Source organism: Pteropus medius, unplaced genomic scaffold (assembly GCF_902729225.1).
Source record: "Pteropus medius unplaced genomic scaffold, Ma_sr-lr_union100, whole genome shotgun sequence".
NCBI lineage: Eukaryota > Metazoa > Chordata > Mammalia > Chiroptera > Pteropodidae > Pteropus > Pteropus medius.
In genome coordinates, this window is record NW_024350319.1 from 19,559,867 (window position 1) to 19,580,646 (window position 20,780).

Below are 20,780 nucleotides of genomic sequence, written 5' to 3' on the forward strand. Positions count from 1 at the left end.
TTTTAACTTTTTAATGTTATAGATATCCTTGAGTGTCTTCCCAGAATAATGCACACATACTTAAATACATAACATTTTAATATGCTTGAAATCGTTCTTATATCATCTCAAGTTTATATCCTTATTCTATTTCAGTCCTTTGTTTGTTTGTTTGTTTGGTGAAGGTGCTGGGGACTGAACCCATCCAGTCCTTTCTTTTTACTAAGACATTTGTAAATTGTCCACAGTGTCACAATTAGTTTGTGGCTGAGTCAAGGAACTAACGTCACAAAGTTGTCTGTTGCTTTTCCCACTAAAATCTAAGTAGATAGAGAGTTAAATTTTCTGAAACGATTGTCTATAAAGCATCTCCAAAAATGGTGCATTTTTTTGTATATGCACCATTTTTATTTGCATAGAGTAAAAGTTCCCCAAGTAGCTAATGTGACTAGTGTGGTTCCTTTTCTTATTCCCTGACCAGTAACAACATAAATAATACCCCAAGTATTTCAAATGTCCTAGGAAATTCTGAGCAAGGAGGACTCAGGCTGACAGCAGGAAAGGACAAAACACAACAAAATGGAGATCTTGGCTGGGGAAGATTACTCTTTTTTTACAGATAAAACTGGCATGGCATGGCTTTAAGGAGTGGCTCGGGACTGACAGTGCCTTTGAAAGTCTCTGAATGTACAGACAACAGAGAGGCTGGATATGGGAAAGGCCTTATTCCAGTTTCAATAGGGGTAGCGATTCCCTCTGGTCAAACAGCAGTCACCTCCCCCACCCTGCCTCCCCACACACACACACATCAAAGACGCACGCACACATGCACTGCATTCAGTGATTTCCTCTTGGGACATTTTATACAAAAACTTAGAAGATAAACTTGTCACTTTCAAGAAAATATTCATTGTATCAACTTATCTTCCCAGCCACACTTCCTTTATAGATGTCTTAACTTTTAGAACTACAAAATAACCCAAACTTTTAAGTAGTAGTTATTTACATTGTGGAATGCGAAGTGATTTCCAAAATTGGATCCTGTGTAAAGGTATCTATTTGTATACAAGATTTTCTAATTAAATACATCTGGCTTTAAAATTTCTGAAGCCCAGCAACCTTACGTCTTATAAACATTAGTGTATTTGGAACTTTTAAGCTGCTTTCCATTGTTGCTCTCTTAAAGACAAAGAAAACCTACTTTTTCTTTTAGAATTGCCCCTCAATATCATGACACCTTCACTGGAAGAAATCCTAGCCTTTTCTGTCTTTATCATTGAAAGGCCCTTTCCTCTATATTCTCCATCCCCACCCCCATTTTGGGGTACTTCTAGCCTACTTTTCCATCTGTGTGCCTTGTTACTATGGTGACGGGCACCAGAGAAATAGAGAACAAAGCAGATGTAATAAGCATCTCCTACATGGTTTACAATGCTAAAAGGAATCTAGATTTTTCTGTTCTTTATTGGTGGTAGAACTGGACCAGCCCAACTGGGAGGGGCACTGGGGTTACAGGCCGATTCAGGCCCTATTTTTCCCTTTGTTCTGCACTTCACCAGACCTGTGGAGAGGATATAGTACAGAAATTAGTGCCACAGAAAGAACCAACCCATTGCAAAAGACATCTACTGAGGCATATTACAGGGGTGGGAATCTTGGACTGGCTTTGGTTTTTACCTGTCATGAATCCTATTGCTTGATTTTGCATTAACTTAACCTTTCAATAGAGAAGATTTGCCAACTTACGTTTTCCTCCCTTCAAAGTACTTAGACTATATTAGGTTTTTTGTAAATTAAATTAAAATCTGTGTTGGTTAGGAAAAGCTTGCAGTATTGCTCTTGTCCATTGGATTTTTAAAAATAAATGGTTAATTATTCATGTGCACTTATTTTATGCTTATTTTAGAATTACAGTTAAATATGTTCTGGATATTGTGGAAATTAATGTTTTCCATAAGATTTGAGAGAAGATGCCACAGGTAGTTTTGAACCTTCCTACATGCATTTCATTCTTTAATATAATTACGTCTTCATGTATCATATTCTTAGACATCCATAATGAAATACCCAAAGATTAAATAATTCCAGTTAATCAAATCCATCTTCTGGAAAACTTTTTAAATTTATTATATTTAAGTTTGTGTTGCTTATATTTTTTATGTTTAAGGGGCAGAGAGAGGGTAAAATAACTTAGCACAATGTTTTAGAATCTAAAGTCATGGGACATGAGTCAAATTTTTGGAGCTGAAGAAGTTAAATGTTCCATATGCCTGTTCTATTATGACATGAGGGCTTGAAGTTCCTTCTGGCTTTAAATTCTAATTTCTTTTTGCCTGATGACCCATAGTTTGCCAATTTTGATATCTGCTTCAATGGTTTGTACACTGATATGAAAGTATACTGGGAATCAACCTCATACTCTGAGTTGTTTAAATACCTTCACGGTGTCGTTCTCCCAAGCAAAATCACTTTTTCCCTTTGTGGCATGAATGAAAGAAGGAGAGCACTGGGGTGGGAGTTGGAATGCCTGTGCTGACTTACTCAGCTGCTGCCTGGGGTGGGCTTGGAGAGGAATTTTTACCCCTAAAAATAGCACAGAGCTTCATCTGGAGAAGCCTAGGAGCCACGAGGAAGGTTTTGAAGCAGAAGGTTACATCAGATTTGTTTTGGGAAGTGATGCTGGCATCTGCATGGAAGATGTGTCAGAGATGAGAGAGATCATATTAGGAGACCAAGTAAGGCAGTGAGAATGGAACATATGAGACTAATATGAAAGAAATTTGAGAAAGAGGTCATAGAATTAAATATTCCCATTAACTTTCATCACAGGGATCCCATGGCAATTAAACTTAACTCAAACTATGCTAATTCTGTAACTTCTAACTTTTCAGTTTTTCATAGGAGTAGATTTAACTTCCTCCTGATTATTTATTGGGTCCCCCAAATCGTCAAATTTCAGATCACCAGTGAATATATATTATAATAGCACAACTTTGAAAATTATAGCTTCTGCTATAGACTGAAAGTTTGCATCTCCCCCTACCCTCAAATTCATATGTTGAAACCTAATCCCCAGAGTGATGGTATTGGGAGGTGGGAACTTTGAGAAGTGATTAGGTCATGAGGGTAGAGCCCATAAAATAGAATCCAGAGAGCGACCTTGCCCCTCTAACTATATGAGGACACAGCAAGAACAGCTTTGTCTGTGAACCAGGAAGCGAGCTCCCACCAGACACTGACTCTTCTGACACCTTGATATTGAACTTCTCAGCCTCTAGAATTGAGAAATAAATGTGTTGATAAAGCCACCATATCTGTGGTACTTTGTTGAAGCAGCCAGAACGGACAAGACAGCTTCTAAAAATGAATGTCTTCTGACTGAAATGAGAAAAAACTTGAGAGAAGTCTTATTTGTTCTACGAGAAGAATAATGACTCTTTGCAGGACAGCCCCTTGTTTTCTAGATAGCTTGAAAACTGTGGGCATATTGAGTAGGTTTTGAGAACAGAGCTTGTATTTTTGAGAAGTTTACTCTTTTATGGGCAATTGTTCTCTGATACCTCCTGGGCGGAGGGAGTTTCCATTGCATTTGATGTTATCACCAACGCGAAGGTAGAAAGTAGGCCAGGTAGAATTATTTCTGTTTTTACAATTACGAAGCTGGCATTCTGAGAGACTGTGTAGCTTGGCCAAACTTCAGACGGATGGTAGGAAGGGTAAGAGTTCACTCTCAGTCGTTTTGCTGACTTCTACTGCTCCACTCATGACTGACTGAGTGAGTGAATGAATGCGTTCATGTTTACTCTTTTGTTCATTCCACTGAGCTGAGCTACTTTTCTCCTCAAAGATTTCTTTGAAAATTATTCACGTTCATGCTAGTTTTACTATTACGAGTTTACTAGTTGTCGTGCGGAGTTAGGTTAAGTCACATAGCTGTCTCGGTTGCCTCATCTGTAAAGTGGAGACAATGTCATGAAGTTGTGGGAACATTACAGAAGTTAACTGATATAAAGGGATTATAAGAATATTTAACATATGGTTATCTTATGATGAGCATCACCTTCCATGACTATACAATACACTGAGTATATGTGACTACTTCAGTTTCACCTCAGCTGCTTATTAGTGTCTTTGTCCTCACCCTGTACTTTTTGTTTTATCTGCCTCGGAGAAACGATTAGGGCAAGCTCCACCTGATTTATCTTTTGATGATTTATAATTTGTTTTCCAGGTAACTGGGCTTAAATGGACTTTTTTTCTTGTTTGTTTTTTTTTAAGTAGAGTCAGATTACTTAATGCTGACAAATTAGGCTTGTATAGTTACTAATTGAAAAGGAATACTACAGACAAATTAGAAGAAATCATAGCAGTCCCAGGATCTGATCAGAACAGTTTTTGTTATAGCCTGAAATTTGTTAATTCTCCACATCCTCTGAAATTCAACCTTGAATTATTCATCAAATGGGCAAGTAAAAAAAAAATCGTCTTTACATTTTTAATTCTTATTTTGAGATATTAGACTTTAACTTTGAAGTCTTTTGTGATAATTGATCATCATGAGTTGCAGTATTCAATGTGATAATTGATCATCATGGGTTACAGTATTCAAAATAATATGTCTAGATGGTATAAAATCTTCATTTTTATTTGTTGGAAGTCTTAGAATGCCTTTGTTTCTTTTCCTGTTGTGTATGAAAGTATACTGAATCAGTGGCTGGTATTTTCATTATCTTAAAGTGATCTATACAAGAGAATGTTTATTCTAATAATATATCATTTTTGAAAAACCATAATTTAAAAAAAAATTATTTTATTATTAGTTTCAAGTATACAGTACATTGGTTAGACATTTATATAGTTAATGAAATGATCCCCCTGATTACTCTATCTTCCCTCTGGCTCTACACATAGCCATTATATTACTGCTGACTGCATTCCCTGTCCCATGCTCCCCATCCCCATGACCATCTATCAACTACTCATTTGTACTTTTTCAACAGAAAAATCATGATTTTTAAAAACCTCTCTTTACATGTGTTTATGGAAAACAAGATATAAGGATACATAGAGTTGCCTGATGTGTGCAGTGGGGGTTGTTTAGATGGGAAGGGGAATAGAGAAAGGAAACTCTTGTTCTATAGTTTACCCTTTTGATTGTGTTTTTCTTCTCTAGTGAAGTCCTCAGAGATGTCACACATGGTGAAGTTATAAAAAAAAATCTTTCTAAACAAAATGTTTCCTTTCCTAATGAGATTCTCCTTTGGTGCTTCGTTGTCAGTGTGCTGGGAATTTTGAAATTTTCTCTGTATTTCTCTGATTTTGACCTAATAATCTTATTTGGATTTACCAGGCGCAGCAGCTGTTGTTTTTACCAACTGTTGCTAAATCGTATTAATGTCCAAAGTTGAAAAACCCTTTTTTTTGCGTTGTCCTAGATTATCTAGAGTTTTGTAAAATGTAAGTCTTTTCCCCAACCCTTGTAATTTATATTTACTTGCAAGAAAAACATAATAATAATATTCCAGTGGATGGTTTAGAACCTCTCACAGGACACTAATTCAGGTTGCAGTGTGGTTTGTAGAACAGTATTTTCTTGAGAAAGCTATCTATTCCCTTTTCTACTGAAGAAAGAAGAGACATCAGTTCCACTGTAACTTAAGTAGTGTTTGGTGTAGTGTGGTAAATGCTTGCAGTTTGATATTAATGATTGTTTTCTGGCAAAGCATATTGCAAAGTTGAGAAGCCAAAAGTTTTGAGAATGTCCTAGGAAAGCATACATTCAGAATTATAGCCATTTTATTGGATAATTCTAGTTTCATTTAAAGGAGAGAATTGAATGTTGAATTTTGTCTTTTAACTATTTAATATGATGGGAATTTCTCTTAAATAGCTGACAAAATATCTCATTTCCTTTGCAATCTCTTTTTAGGAGTTTAGTTTGTCTATTTTAATTATAAGGCAGGGGTTTTCAAGGTCACAGAAGGAATCTGGATTTGCTCTTATATTACTCCCAGGGTTAATTTTGTTGATTCTGAACCCCACCTGAAGCCTATACTGTCTGTCACATTCCAGTTTTCCCTCTTAAGAGTTTACATGTTTTCTTCTCATACACTCAGGAATCAAAGCAATAGTTTTTCTTGTTGTCATGTTATATGACCAACCATTCCTTCATTTACAGACAGTGATGTATATCAGCAATATACCCTATCAATTGCAAAGCCATCTTTTTATATATGATGGCATTTGATTTTGGATTTTGACAATCTAGTGAGGGAAAGAGAGAGGATGACTACAGTTAATTCTTATTTTATGAACGAACTCCAAGAAGTCAGTCAATATATCCAAAATAACACACAAACAGAAGGGCCAAGTCAATAACCCATGCCTTGAGCTCCACGTTCCGTGTTCTTTCTGCCCCATCGTACTGTCAGCATACCCTGTTCTATACGATGAGACCTCATCCATATAAGGAATTTGATCAATATGCGATTTCAAATTGTGCCAAATTTTAATAAACTTAATAAGACCAAATTGTTTTTCTTTAGTTCTTTCCCTACTAAGCCTTTATTGTTGCACTATATATGTAGTGAGAGAGGTTTCCTCCTTCTAGGCCAATGACATTGTGCGTATATGGTTTAAGAGGTAAGGAACAACAGGACGGCAATAGGAGAGATGTCCAAGGAAACATGACTAAGTGGAAAGTTCAGTGGAAACAATGTAGGAAGTGAGACTGGAGCTGAGCCTTGTAGATCAAGATACAATTTTGAAAGATTAAGAAGGTGGAAGGGAAATGTCTGAGCAGAGGTGTGCAGGAAAGAAAGTATGCAGTACTGAAATAATCATGGGTGAAATAATATATCCAAGATTTGCTTCAAAACAATCCTGGGCATGGGTGTGATATAAGTTGATAATTGTGGAAGCTGGGCGAAGGGTACACGAGGCTTCCTTAGGCTATTATTTATACTTTTGTATGCGTTAGGAGTTTTTCATAATGAAAAGTTTGAAACATAAAAACAGTATGTATTTTTTGGACAGAGGGTAGGCTGGCCTGTCTGGAATAAAGGATTTGTTTGAAGGCAGTGGGAAATGATGTTGGAAAGGCAGTTTGGGAACAGACTGGGTGGCGGGAGGGGGGTCTATGAATGCACACTGGAGTCTGGAGTAGTCATAGACACTGGTTCATTGACTGGAATTGAGTTTTACTTGACTGTGAGCTCAAGGAAGAGTGCAGTGCATTCTGGCATCCTCATCAAGGATGGCAGCAACCCCCCCTTTACCACCTACTTAGGCCCTACCACATCTGACTTGCCATATTCAGTTCTGGAAATCACATTTAAAGAAGGCTTTTTACAAACCGAGTTTCCATGGTGGGACATAACAGTCACAGAAGGGTATCTCGCTTATTAGGAATCTTCCTCATAGAACCTTCCATCAGTTCATGGTCGTCTACCTGAAAAGGGCTTATTTTCCCTTCTGCCAAGTTCTTCTCTTACCCCTTTTTAAACTCTCTCTTGGGGGCCTGGGGATGAGCAGTGAAAGTGAAATAAAAACATTACTATGACTCCCAGTAATATGAAGGTACACGTGCATGATGACATCTAGTGTAACCGCCTGGAAACAGACTTTAACGGAGGACTGAGTTATACACAGTAGCACTGAACCATGTGGAAAGCCTAACACTTTGATGTAGCTTTCTGAAGCAGAGCTCCTTTTTCCTTCCTGTTTAAAATGTTTCCCTACATTTTATATGGGGAAAAGAGGAAAGAGAGACATGTCAGAGAAATTTGGATAGTTGGTAATATTCAAGAATTGTTAATTATCTGAATGTGATTCAGCGGTATGCTAGAACTGACGAGAACTGATTGTTGTATTTTCAGGCATTTTGCAAGTCAGGTGTTAAACACAGCCATTACAAATTAAAATATACAGACTTAAAATTAAAGTTTAAAATTAATGCTCGAAATGTATCACTTCTTAATTATTTTACTATTAGAAGTAAACTAATTTGCTGTTATCCGTGTTCTTAAGGTTACTTGTGTCTAATGTATCTACAGAGGGGAAGTCTTATATAATGGTGGTGCCGCACATTACTTCCCAACTCCACATTCAGTGATGTCATGTTGGTACCCTGAAATTAGCCGTGGTAGGAGTATTTACATCATGGATATGGAAATTGGCAACGACTACAAATCAGGGCCCTTTTTTCACCCCCAGAGAACTGGTTGTTAAAATCTACCAGCACCCCATTGGGTATGATTATGATATCATGGTTATATTTTTAAAAGAATTTTTATCTTTTACAGATACATACTGAAAAAGACAGGTAAAATATGATATCTAGAATTTGTTTCACATCATCCAGCGGGGATGGGTATCATGGTGGTTGTATCAGAGTGATGGGCACATGGGCTCCATTATACCAGTCTCTCTACTTTTATGTATATTTAAAGTTTTCCATAAGAAAGTTAAAAACAGTAATTAAGAAATGTTGCGATGAAAACAAGTAAGTTGCCTATAAACAGTAGACATAGAAATTCAGTCTAGTACCTGTCTGTTCCTCAAACTTTGATGCTCATTCCTTTGATAAAATGTTTTTTTCTAATTTTAGAGCTGTTGTTTGTAACTGGTTCACATAGTACATTGAATTTAAATGTCCATTTCTTGTTAAATTAAATCAAGAAATCACTCTGTGCAGTTTACCATACCCATAAGGGCAAAGGAATCCAATAGAGCCCGCCCTAGGACACTAAGAAGCTCTCTCTTCACAGTGGGAGGAAAATGCATTTCTTGGATTGCAATCCTGTTTGCAGAACCAATTGTACGAATAGGGAAAAATGAATCAAGTTATTGCTCAGAGGGTTACTTGTGGCTATATGACAGCTGGGTGCCCTTTAGATTTATTTTCAGTCTAGCTGATTTGAGTCATTGCCCAGGAAAGGAGTGCTGTCAAGCGAATTGTCTTCTGTGCAGATGATGAGGGCCTTGCCAAACAGTGCCCCACTGATACAATTGAAGATGAGTTTGGAATCCTTGGCCTATGAATTAAATTAGACCAATCCAATGACTTAAGAAGCCATGACCTAGGTTATATACTGGCTATGTTTCACAAAGAGTACAGAAGCACAGTATTTTTTTCTAACATATACTTAGACATCCAATGGAAAAGTTATGGCATAAGTTACTTTAAAAAAACATGTCTTTTTTTTTAAGTTTGAAGTCCTTTTAATTTAATTCTTAACATGAATTTTGTAGTATGATAAAAGTTTTTTCTTGTCTTAGATTGTGTAATAATTCAATTAACCAGGAAAAAAACTTATGTTGAGTAAGGAATACAAGTGGTCACTGTGATTATCCCAGCAAACAGGCTGGTGAGGAAGTTATTAGGTTTTATAATGGGGACACGGAAGGACAATATGAACCTTGAGGGGAAAGTAGCCTATAATATCTGCCTCATTATTTTAAGTTTGGTGAGTCTGTGGTCTGTTTAGAAATACAGGCTCAGAGCATTCTCTGGGTTTAACCACACACAAAAGAAAGTCTTAAGCAATGAAAACAACAGATGTCAAACTCAGGTAACCTGGGGTCAGAATACCAAAAGGAAGCCTAGACTGAAACAGATGCTGAAACAGGAATTGAGATAAGGAAACCAGAAGTCAGGGTGGGATGAGTAGAGGAAGAACCAACTCCTCCTCTTAAGACAGAGTTAGACAGAGGAATCACCTGGAGAACTTGGGAGGTGTTGACACTTGGCTGCAGTTTTCCCCATGTTAATTCCTTTGTATCAATAACTTTCAGTGCCTTTCAAGGTCTCACCATGATATAGGTTCTGAAAGCATTTCTTTAGAGTATATAAATAGAAATCATGGTTCAGAATTAAGTTGGAGCATGGAGATAGAGTCACGATTGCTAAGGAAAAACATGTTAAGTTCTTGAAATATAATAATCACAGGACTGTGATTTATTCACTCCACAAATATTTACTAAGCCCCTACTATCTAGGCTAAGTGTTGGGGATACATCAGTGTACCCTACAGATAAAATGTTCTTGGAGCTTACTGCCTAGTAGGTAGATACAGAAAATAGACAAAGTAATAATATAGTACATTAAACGGAGATAAATTCCATAGAGAAAAACAGAACAGGAAATATTCTTCACAGTTAGATTCCCCAAGGATACATTTTCCAACTTATCAAAGCTAGCAAAGGAAAGATTGATATTTATAAAAATATAAAACGTACCACATCCGAAATTCCTTCATGTTTCTGGTAACTCTCTTGGTAAACTAAATATATTCACTATTTCTTCTATATTCACTAAGTTTAGAACACAAATTAAAGTTGAAGTAGTGTGGGAAGGGTAGCTTTTATACACTGAAGTAAAATGAATAATATGCCCTTAACACATTTTGTTAGACAGTTGACAGTTGGTAATGAGGAAGGCAATGAGCACTTACAACAGGGAGGCTGGAAGTTATTTAAAAACAAAGTCTTTACTTCCAATGCTGTTTACCTCCAGTTGGGCAAGACAAGTAGAAGTCATTCAGAGTTGGTGGGGTGTGTGTGTGTGTGTGTGTGTGTGTGTGAGAGAGAGAGAGAGAGAGAGAGAGAGAGAGAGAGAGAGAGAGAGAGAGCTACTGCACATGGACACTTTTTATCTTAGTCAACTTGATTGTCTTTATAAAAAATTAAATTCTCAGCTTTAAATGGAAATTTTCTGAAATAGAGGTATCAAGTGAACTCCATTACACTCAGGCTACATTTAGTTCTTTATTTTAAATAACTTATTTTTTTCCCAAATTACCAAGTACAGACCTTTAAAGGTAACATTAAACAGGGTCAGCAGCAAAAATGAACAATCTAACAAACTCATTCATATATTCTCCTCTCCCCAGGGCTCCAGTTTGTATTTCCAGCTGACTACTAGACCTCACCACCTAAATGGCCCACAGGTACTGCAAACTCAGCATTTTAAAAATCACACTCATCACCTTCCTCCACTGACCAATTTTCACCATTGACCCTGTGGCCAAAACTGGGGCGGTCACTTGTCCTTGAGTCCTGGCTCTCTTTAACATCTAGTCTGCCACCAGTCCTTCTGGCCAATGCCTCAATAACTCTAGATCCCATGCCCATAAGCTATTTAGCAGAATACCTGTTTGAAAGTTCTTAAAGTGATGGTATTTAAAAGTATTTGCTTTTCTCCACTTTTCTCACACCCAGTCACGTCTTCCTTCAAGCCTTCTTTCTTGTTTTATCCTTTGGACTATTGATCTGGTCTCCTACTTACCTTGTATATTTCTGCCTTCTAATGAATCTTCCCCGCTGTTACAAAAGTGGCAAATTCTGAATTTCTAAATTAAAAATTTCACACTGACCACATCATGTTACTCCCAAGCATAAAAACCTTCATTGATTCCATAACATGTGTCTTTCCATGTGTCTTTATGATCTGAACCTAGAGGGCCTTTTCACATCAGCACCTTTAGCTTTCCCACTGGATTCACTCTCGAGAGCAATACTCAGTCAAAACTTGGTTACGTCAAACTTCTAGTAAGGGTATAAAACCTTAATTATGTTAATGAATCATCCTTGATTCAAAGTGAAAGAGCAGAATTCACCAGATTGTTCGTTGATCTTCCAGTGACTTGGACTTGTTAATTAGCGCTTTCACTGTTTATTAGAACCTTTCACCAGTCTGACTTGCTTCTTCTCTCCTTTGCCCGTCTCTCCCATCAGCCAATACTTGTCAGATTTTCCATTAGTTCTCCTGAAATTCCTTCATTCCTGGTCATTTTCACTAACAGTCCTCTGGTCCTCACTACTTCCTTGTTGAGTAACTGCAGAGGGGTCCTGCCTGGTTCCCTAGCCTTCATTCTGTCTCCCCACCCTTCCACTTGCCCCAGTGTATTGCTCATGGCCCACCAGATAATTTTCCTAAAACATTGCTTGTGTTCTGTTTTGGAATCAATAATTGTTTTCTTTTGTGAGTAAAATCATACTCTTCGTTTTGGAATCTTAAGTCCTAAATGTTCTCTCTATCTCACTTAATTTGAATTTATCTCCCTCTTGGCTATGAAGATTCTCTCCTCAGGGGAACCTGCTGCCCCACCACTTTTCCTCACTCAAGACCTCTCTGCTCTTGCCCTTGCCCAACTGGAGTTCTTCCTTCTGATCCAGTTCCTACATGTCACTCAGGTGCACATCACCTGTCCTGCTTTCTCCATTCCCTGAACTGTAGCTGTTGACCTTTGTGGAAGGCGACTTCAGACGGTGGGAAGAACACTGTGTTTGGTGTCAGTTACGGGATCAGGCTCTTGATCGCTAGACGTGTGACTTAGCTTATTTTTTTTTCTCTGAGCTTTGATCCTTATCATAAAGTCAAGTGCATGGTTTAAACGACTTATGGTAACAATGCTTCACAAACTTTAAAGCATTATGCAGTGGTATCTAATTGTTTCAACTATAGTTGAATCTTTGATTGTATGTTTTCCTATTTCCTATTTATGTATGTTTCCCATCTTTTATGAGTGTTTTAAGGGTAGATATAAGGTAAAATTTAAAAATTAATTCTCGCTTACTGATTATTCTTTCTTGTCCTGTTTAGCCCATGCCATAGCAAATGTTCAATAAACTCTCCCCTGTCAAGCAGATCGAATGAATACAAGTATCAGGCACTGTAATGAAAGTATAGCATTTGGAGCAGGGAGTGAGAGAAAAACAGGAAGAAAATGAAGTGACCAGAGATGAGGAGACTGACTGGGGAACTGGCCTACCTCAATACTGACTTCTTTTATGAGTTCAAAGACAAGCTTAGGATTTAGACACGTTCTTCTGTAAAGAAGAATAATCATTAGGTGAGAATTCATTTTAGTTTTGCACTGTCTTCTAACCCCCTCTCTCACAGGCAGCCTACTAGAAGTAAGGGAAATAAATGGTAGTGGAATACAGGAATTTATGATTCTGCCTAGTATCCATCTTATAAGGGAAATATAAACTGCGACAAGTCTTGGTTGATAAACTATCCTTAGACAATAAGAATAATCACTAGATACTTATTATAACTCTTACTATGCCCGAGTCACTGAGTCTTCATACTCAGCTGAAAAACAAACTAATCAAACAAGTGAAATATGGTTCCTGTTTTCAGGGAGTTTGTAAGTTACAGTAGAATAAAGAGAATGATAGTAACCCCAGCAAAATAACTAAGAGAAATGGAGTCTGCTTGTTACCTTCTAAGCAAAAGGTACATTTCTCCAAAGCAAGTCACTAAAGATTGCTACTGTTTTGTTGCAGAGTGGATTTGCCAGCCTGAAAATGATAGCTTACCCCTGTTCTCCCTTCACCAGGCAGGCTTGGTAAGTGCTCTCATTTCAGATGAGCCAGCCTAGCTACAAAAAGATATTTGCATAGAAGATTGGGGAAATCACCAAACAACAAAAAAAGACTTATGCTTTTGAAATGCCTCATATTACTGCTTTAATTAAACAGATGTTTCTAAAGTAATGGCTATTTAAATGAAATTTTAATAGTGCATCAGCTAATTCCTAGTGTATTCTTTCATTGTACTTGGCTTTCACAGTGGGACCATATTTGGTTTCACTTCCTGGTTTGTCCACATAAGCCTGTTGCTGGGAAATGTTTAAAGTGTTTATGAGAGAAGATTATCGTTTCATAATGGACAAAAGCATTTTGGTTTGATTTAGATTTAGTTCATGTAGTAATTTTTATTAAGATTATAAAAATAAGATTTCTGGTGCCTAAACTGGTAAATCAGTTGCTTAAAGAAAACTCTTGAAAAAAATACAAAAAACCGTTTTGGCACTGAATTAGGTTACCTTTGGTGAAGTCATTTGCAGAACTGTTTCAGTAGGCACCAGTTGTGAAACAAATGAAATGTTGACCTATAATTAGAGTAATTGTAACTTGATTTTAAACAGAGGTTTGATTGCATAGGGAGTGACATAATGAACACCGAATGACTTTTCTGGAAGAAAGGCCCAGTATATTCTTAAGCTGATGGCCTGCTTATGGTGTGTTTAACGTGGCCACTACCAGTATATCAGGTACCTTTCTGTGTGTGTGTATGTTTTAAATGGCTGTTCTTGTGTGTTATAGCATTTCATGAAATACTTGGCTATTAATTCTAAAAGTGACAGTTTTACCCCTAAAGCATCTAATTTCACCAAAGTATTCAGATACCATATAGTGTAAAAAAAGCAAATAAAAAAATCTAATTAAATCCATTTCTCTTTTGAAAACATCAATTAAAACTTTCTGGAAAAATCTGCTCCCTCGATATCTAATTGTTTTCTTCAGATGCATCATTTTGCTGGCTAATCTGATAGTTTAATTTTTTAAAACATAACTAGTTTCTACTTCAAAATTTTTACTTTAATTTTGAAGTTTATTTATGTTTTATTTTACATGGTGATCTGATACTACCCTAATATAGAATTGGGCTTCCTGTTCTCATTCTCAAACTCTCTGCAACTCTTTCTTTCTGACGCTTTCAAATTAACTTCCCTAATATGCACCAATATGTCCTTAAATATATTTTTTCCATGATTCCCCTGCTCAGATACCATCAGTGATTCCCTTCTGCTTGTATGATCAAATAAAAACTTCTTTCTGCTCTTGTAAAAATATTTGGTTATTAATTCTAAAAGTGATATTTTTTACTCCCAAACAGTCATTTCTCAGCTGCTTGTTATATGCTGAGTTCTGAGCTATGTCTTGAAAAGTTCTTAGCCTAACATTCTAAACTTTATTTTAATATTTTATTCTAATATACTTCCTAATTTTATCTTCGTTATTTCTGTCTCAAAAATACCACTCCATCTATATACTTAACTACTTAAATTCACCTTGGATTCTTCTTACCTTCTTTATTTGTTTCTGTTCCTCCATATAAAATATTATGTGCCCTATTATTAATCCCTTGTCCTTTCACCTTCCACCTGTATAAATCCTATGCATCTTTTATGATTCAACTCGTAAATCCTATGTCGTAACTATTATTCCTTTGGCATATATGGCCTTAAGACACAGCTGTATAATCCATTTTTTTGATCCTTCTTATATTCATGCTTTATCTCACCAAAGCATAAGTTCCTTTTGAGGGTCATGTTTGACACCCTTCTACCCCCTTTAGCATCTGGGGTGATGCTTTGCATCTAGCAGAAGCTAGGTCATGATTATTGAGTACGTATAGTGTTAGAGTGGACACAAGATAAGACATTCCTCCTATACTTTCTCCTGGGGCCCCATCTCTGGTCATGACACAAGTTAGTGGTACCTAGGGGCCTCTTCATTTCTACCTCTATTCAACTAACCGTGACTAAATTGTTGCCTTCCTTGAATAGATAAGACTTTCTACAATAAAAACAGATGGCATTGTCAAATATAAATAGAAAAATATTGTTTCTGTGTGGGTAAGGAAAAAAAACACACCATTAGCTTTCTTGGCACAGTCTTTCAAGTCTGGTTGCTAAAAAATAACCATAGAGTCATATGCTGTCCACAAGGAGAAATTTACGTTTGAATGGAGATTATGCATGTTGTGCAGCTGAATTTGTTAGAGCCAGACAGCCCCGACCCTGATTTAGAAGTCCTATGTTAAGCTTCCAGATGGAGAATGCGGCTTTTGTCTCCTGGGAAGCCGTCAGAACTCCAGCATTTCCAGGGAGAACATGGTTTTTCTCCTTTGTTAACACCAAGTGAAGCTGCAGAATCCTGCTGAGTTCTGAAGCCCAATGTGCAGAAACCCTACCTGTCACCTTCTTTAGAATGTGGGCGTTCTGATTAGTTATTTGTGGGTTCTCTTTGAAGCCTGACCTTTCTCTGTCACTTCAATATGCCCTGAGCTGCCTCCATTTATTCTTAATGCCATGGCTGACAGGGCTCACGTGGAATCTTTATTTGGGGACCTTAGCATGTCATGTAGTATTTGGTGAATTAAAGACAAATTGAGGCTGTTATAGGAAGTTTTTGTGGTGTTCACTCCAAACAAGGGGGGCTAATTTTTATTCTTTTATCTGTTCATTAATGTTTAATAGCAGCTTCTGCCAGCTAAGCCATGGGCTACAATGATGAGGATGACACATGTAGACCAGAGGTCACAGAGCTTATAGTGGAAGAGAAATAAACCTTTAATTGAACAATTACATGAAGATATGTGAGCAGTGCTGTGAAAGCAAGAGACAGGGAACTAAAAGAGCACGCCATGAAGAGCCTGATTGGAGTGGTCAGAGAAGTCGTCTCTTAGGAAATAACTCCTGTAAGTCATTGACTCAGGAAGTCAATGGCTTGAATATTTGCCCTCTTTGAGCCTTGAAAGGGAGCTTGACCTTCTGAGTGGATTGCTTGGCACTGTTTCAAATTGCAACTGCTTTGCATAAGAATTAGCCCTTGTGTGAGACTGTTCTCATGCATCGACATGTTACAAGTGGTATAAGACATCTGTATTTGGTGTTTGCCCTGCCCTCCATTTCTGGCTTAGAGATCCTAAAACTCATGGAATTTCCCAATAGTAGCATCCTTTGCTACTCATAATAAAGCCCTTTCAACTATACCTAGTTACAACCATGAGTTTGTACTAGGTGAGGTGACTCCTTGGTGGGCCCCTAGATAGCTTCAGGATGGCTGCTGATCTCCATAGAAACCAATCATGTGACTAGAGGGTTGGAACTTTCAGTCTACCCCTGACCTCTGGAAGGGGGAGAGGAACTGGAGATTTTTAATCACCAATGACCAGCAATTTAATCAATTATGCTTGTATAATGAAATTTCCATAAATACTCCTAAATGTGACAGGGTTCTGGGAGCTTCCACAATGGTAAACAGATTGAGGTGCTGGGAGGGGATAGTGTATGGAGAGGGCCGGGAAACTTTGCCCCTGCCCCTCCACAAAATACCCTGCCCTATTATCTCTTCCATCTGGCTGTTCCTGAGTTGTATCTTTACCAAAACAAAAAACAAACAACAACAAGAAAACAGTAATTCTAAGTAAAGTGTTGTCCCTGAGTTCTGTGAGTTCTATGTTCTAGTGCATTATTGAACTTAAGGAAGGGTTGTGGGAACCCCTGAATTTGCCATCAAGTCAGACAGAAGTGTAGGTAGTCTGGGAACCAGGACTTGGGACTGGTGTCTGAAGTGGGGACAACAGTCTTGTAGGACTGAGCCCTTGAACCTGTGGAGTCTGACAATAACTCTAGGTAGTTAGTATCAAAAGGATTACATTGTAAGAAACCTAGTTAATGTCAGAAAATCATGTCAAAAGAAGATATCTCACTTCATTTACCCTAAATGTAAAGCACACATTGATCTGCTCCAGCAGGGTAGTAAATAGAAACCAGTGATTTTGGCCAGCAGCCATTCACCAAGTTGCAAATACGAAGCGTAGATTTAACATCAAGGTGAATGTGGACTTTTCCCCTGAAATAATAGATGACGTAAAAGCCTATTCTTTCAAAACCGACCTGTTTTCTCTTTTAACATTCTTGCCCAATGCTTCACTTCCCACACCTTCTTTCAGAGAAATTCGGACCCTGCAGAAATAAGCAGTGTTGGCTGAGTGGAATGTTTTAAAAGTCCTTCTCTGGGTTGGGCCAATAGGCACTGGTTACACTTCACTATGTGCCAAAGGTTGTGGGTGTTGTTTGTTTGTTTCTTTTAAAATCCCCAATTGTTAGACTGTAAATGGTCTATTATCAGTCCATTATTGCACGGTTGATTTGGAGAAGAATTCTCTACTCAGGTTGTTGTCTTGTCACAGTGCGATTCTGTGTTGGAGCCACATAGTTAAACCTGGACCCTCGGGCCTTTTGGCAAAATTTCTTTTGACTTCGTAGTAGAACTTAAATGTTAAGAGGTGTCAGTAACCTAGTAACACTTGCTGTTTTGTTTCCTTGGAACTAAAGTTGACTAAATAAAGCTCACTTCATGGGTTGTTTTGTTTCAATTTAAGATAATGTTCCAAGGCCATCCTCTTTTAAAATTACTTTATCAGCAAAAGAATTGGCATGCTTTACTGGTTTCCCTTTACATTTAGGTACCACTTTAATGATTCTAAAGTACTTCCACAATATTTATTTTACCAATAATATAAGTATGATTATCTATATTGGAAAGCCAAGGACAGGGGAGCTTGGATGGGGTGAGTGATTTGCCTAAGCCCAAGGAGATGGTAGTGGAAGCAGGCCTGGGAGTCCTGGCAGTGCACATTTTCCACACTGCAACCATGAAAAACCAACCCCTACCTTTCACTTTCACTTGTGGGGGGAGTGGAGAAGCGGAGGCTTCACTCAATCAGCAACAAGGCCCCTAGGGTTGGGAGAAACAAAAGGAATAAAAACAAAGTAAAATTGGGTGGTTTGCATTTGCCTAAAACAGCTCCAGAGCATTTATAGAGCAATACGTCTTATAGAGCAATACGTCGAGTCGTGCTCACTCTGTACACCCAGAAGGTACTGCCACAGTCATGGCGGCTCCTGACTAGGAAGTGGAAGAAAGCTTCTGTAAAAGTGCTCAGCATCTAAGAGCATAGACACCAGTAACATGTAGATAGAAACAGAGCTAGAGGCTTTAAAAAATCCCTTCCCCTCACATACAGTTGAAACTGTATCTAACCTCAGCGTGAACTGAGATCAGAGGTGGCCGTACCAAAAGGGGAGGTGGACTGTGTTGTGTTGCCAGTGGGTCACATGGTGAAGCATCCTGTCTTCTTATCCCCGCTATTGTCAAGCAAGTGACAGTCACAGTGATGACAGGATATGTGATGCAGTGTGCCCAGCCTATTGGGGTCAAACTCTAGCATTCCTGGGAAGGAAATAGCAAGAATCAATTAAACAACGAGAGATGCTGGATAGAACTTGTTTCCATCAAGTTCCGTTGCCAGGCCTCCTTCACCTCTCCCTCCCTGAGACATTATTTTGTTTTTATAACAACAAAAAGCAAATCAGGAGGTGAAACGTTTTAGAAAGAGCTCTTTGGCTGCAGTATAGAAACAGGACTGAGGAAGGTATTTCAGTTGTCCTCCCCAGGAATGGGGCAGGCTCTGCCCCAGGCAGTGGGATCAGAGATCTAGAAGAGGCTAGTTTAAGAAAGGGACTGACCAACTTGGGGGAATAGAGAAGAAGAAGGCTTTGGGGTTAGGTGCCTGAGCTCTTGCTATTACTATCCATCACCCTTCAGCATCATTCAGCTATCAGCCTTGATGTTGCTACCAATATTCAGGGACCCAAAAAGAGCAGGTTTGGTGTAGTCGTGAGCAGAAATGGTGGATTCAGTTGGGGACATGCTGAGTTTGAGTTGCTTCCAGATATCTCAGTGGATAGCCAGGAAGATGCTGGGGAGATTCTGAGGCTTGGGCTTGGGGAGCTGGGCTCGCTGTGTAGTGTGGGAAACATCTACACAGGGGTGGTGGATAATCCTTAAGAGTGGAGGGTATCAGCCCAGGAGAGCATATGCATGAGCAGAAACGCTACTGGCCAAGGACTGAATCCTAATGAATTCCACTCCTAAAAAGATAAGTCTGTATTAAGACCTTCCATGGTTCCCAGTTACCATTCTACTTCAATTAAAATCAGTGCTTTTTCATTAATTGTATGCTTGACCTGATGACCTTCTTTTCTAGCTACCACCCACTTTTACTCTCTCTTTAGCAAGACCAACCGCCAATTGTAAACCATTCAGTGCTCTCTTCCTAAGAAAACATACACCATTCTTCTTGGAGTTAATGCTTTCCCTGGTGTTGTCACTTTTGTCCTTTTAAAGCCCTGTCCAATTCTCACCACTCCAGAGGAGTCTTTTCAGATTATGTATCCCATAGCTCCAGCTGCAATTAATCAACTCGTAGACTAGTAGAATGCAGGAAGTGGAGGGTCTATCGATCATCTGTCTGTCTCTTTAGCTTTACAAGTGAGGAAAGTCAGGTCAAGTGAGAGGAGATAACTTGCCCAACATTATACTGTCAGTTAGATGTAAAGCAGAGAGTAGAAATTGGGTCTCCTGACACCTAGTCAGGGTTGACCAACTTGATAGATTGACCTCTTAATAAAAGGATCAAATACTTTCAAATCCACATAAATTTATTCGTGATTTTGGTAAACATGGGGGTGCTTCCACGGTTATTTTCCGGGGGCAAAAAATCTTATGTGTGCTTACCTAGATAGTCACTAGAAGATTTTTGAATGTGTTAATTTCATATATGGCTATCTAATGTAAAAAAAAAAATCTATTCCTTTTCTGGACAAATTAGTAGGATCATATCTCTCCCACCCAAACCCATCTAATTCAAGGTAACAAACAAAATTGATAATATTTAGTATTTATTTTAATAACCTATGAATGTAGACAAAGCATATCTAACACAGGAAAATTATATTTTTGTGCATTGGCATGTTTTTTTAGTATACTAGGGCTTACTATATACTTGATTTGTGTAATCTATTTTTGTTTATTTTAAAGCAGTCAGAACAGTTTTCCTGTTTTACATGATTATAGATTTTTTTGTGGTAAAATATACGTAACATAAAATTTACCACTTTAACTGTTTTAAAGTGTACAGTTCTGTGGCTTTAAGCCATCCACATTGTTATGCAACTATAATTATAGTTTTATATAGAGAGTTATATATTTAAATATATAAGTGTGTATACTTAAAACGTGACCATTATATACTTAAAACATAGCCTTTGCTCAGGTGACATTGGCTATATCTGTCTTGTCTGCAGTGTGAATCTTGATTGGAGAGACAGGTATTGCATCAGAAAGCAGAGGTTACTTGCACAGGTTAACCTTTT

General features: G+C 38.0%; 1 protein-coding gene across 7 annotated transcripts in view; it reads left to right on the forward strand.

Moving 5' to 3' along the window:
- The window catches only part of LRRC8B (leucine rich repeat containing 8 VRAC subunit B), a 63,790-nt gene that overhangs the window by 10,933 nt on the left and 32,077 nt on the right, over positions 1-20,780 (forward strand). For 4 of the 7 annotated variants that reach the window (XM_039838782.1, XM_039838778.1, XM_039838779.1 and 1 more), the window contains one exon: positions 10,872-10,928. The exons of 2 other annotated variants lie outside the window; for them this stretch is intronic. The gene's annotated coding sequence lies outside the window, so the exon portion shown is untranslated. Of the gene's footprint in view, positions 1-10,871; positions 10,929-13,272; positions 13,335-20,780 lie in introns of all 7 variants that reach the window. One more of the 7 variants, XM_039838780.1, reaches the window with a different exon arrangement.